The sequence below is a fragment of the Eimeria mitis genome, genomic scaffold (assembly GCF_000499745.2).
Source record: "Eimeria mitis Houghton genomic scaffold, Emh_scaff2662, whole genome shotgun sequence".
Classification (NCBI taxonomy): domain Eukaryota; phylum Apicomplexa; class Conoidasida; order Eucoccidiorida; family Eimeriidae; genus Eimeria; species Eimeria mitis.
In genome coordinates, this window is record NW_013571004.1 from 6,325 (window position 1) to 8,187 (window position 1,863).

The window sequence follows — 1,863 nt, forward strand, 5'->3', positions numbered from 1 at the left end:
CTCAAATACACCACGGGCTCAACGCTGCGACGTGCGCTTGACGTTCTGCTGCCGCTGCTGCTGCTGCTGCAGCAGCAGCAGCTGCTGCGGCTACTGCTGCGGTTGCGTACCTTCCAGTACTTCTCAGGTGAGGGAGATAAACGGTCTCCGCCCGAAGCAAAAGGGCCCTTTCACTGCGTTGAAGAAGAAAGACTTTTGGTTGGCGCATCGATGCCTCTCTGCTGTATTCCGCGGCCAGCAGAAGGATGGAGCTAGCTGGTGAGGGGTGCTGGGGGGAGAGCAGGATATGGGGAGGAGATAATTGTTTATTTACGGTTGAAAAAGAAAACTTGATGGAATAATAATGGAAAAGGAAGAAGAAGGAGGAGTTGAAACGAAGGAAATCGAGAACGCCGTGGGGGCAGGCAGAAGCCACCAGTGGTGAGCAGTGTCCGATGCCGTATTTCCCCTTCTGCGTGAAAAGCGATGAAAATTACAAAAGGAAAAGAAAAAGGCCTTATAAAACTCCACAATCAGGAGAAAAACGAGGCAAAAGGAGGAGAAAATACAGCCTGGGCTTACCGTGTTCAAGTTAGCGCTTCCCATGGCGGCACCCGCGCTGCTGATCGGGCGTCGAGATAAATGAGGTTTTTTTAGGTTAAATTACTCTTTTTATGATTTAATTAGATATAAATTCTTATTTATTTCTTATTTTTTCATGAGATCGCAGCTGAAACACCAAGAAAGCACTATAATTTCCCTTCAGAGCCTGTGTGTCCGCTGGTGTACAAGGATGCACTGCTCGTGGGTCGGATCGACACCGCAGCCGCTTCCTCCATATTGAACTGACACATTTGCAAAAAAAAGAAATTTATTTGTTTTTGTTTGTTGTTTTGCTNGCTTCCTCCATATTGAACTGACACATTTGCAAAAAAAAGAAATTTATTTGTTTTTGTTTGTTGTTTTGCTCAATTGCTTCATCGTTGTGCTTTGAAACGAGAGAAAGCCGATCAGAACACGCCCAGCGACAGCAGGTGGCTCTGCTAATGGGATACACTCGGAATCCTCCGTAAATATTCTTCTTTATCTTCATATTGAATGCAAATACAAAAAAAGAATCAATAAATCTTATGTATTTGTCCCTTTATAGTTTAGCGTTTACTTTCTTTGGCTTGTATATAACACGGTGCAACACTGCTACGTATACACAACAACAGCTCAGTAGCTGCATTTATTGTTTGGTATTTGAGCGCGTAAATAACTAAATAAAAATTATAAAATTAATTAAATATCGGCATTCTTTTTCTTCTTAGCTCAGCAAAATTCTTTTGTTTAAACACCGCACCCCTTCTAGTTACATTCAATGCAAATACAAACACAAGTTCATATTGTTGCAGCTTTCTTTGTGTCAGTTTCTGGCGTTATATGTAGTTGCATGCATGCTTATTTATCTGTGTATTTATTTATTTGCAATATGTTTGCTTGGTGGTGTATGCTTGTTTGTCTTTCTTTCTCTTTTCTCCCTGCTCCTTCTTCTCTCTGTGTTGATTCAGCTGTTACTTCTTTTGCTTTTATTTTGTTTACGCCGTCTCTGTTGTATACTTTTTTTAATTTTTATAATTTATCTATATCTATCTCTGCTATATGGTTTGTTGTTGTGTCTCTTCTCTATATGTTTGTTTTCTTTTGGGTGTTATATTTCTCCTTCTGTTTATGTTTGTTTGAATCCTCTTTTCGACGTTTCTTTGTTAACAGAACAATGCAAATTAAATTAGAAAATATAAGAAACAAAAACCCAAACAAATAAAAAAACTTTATAACAAACAAAGAGGAAAGCGTGTTCAGAGGCTAGCTGTCTGTACACTGCACACACAGTCAACCTCC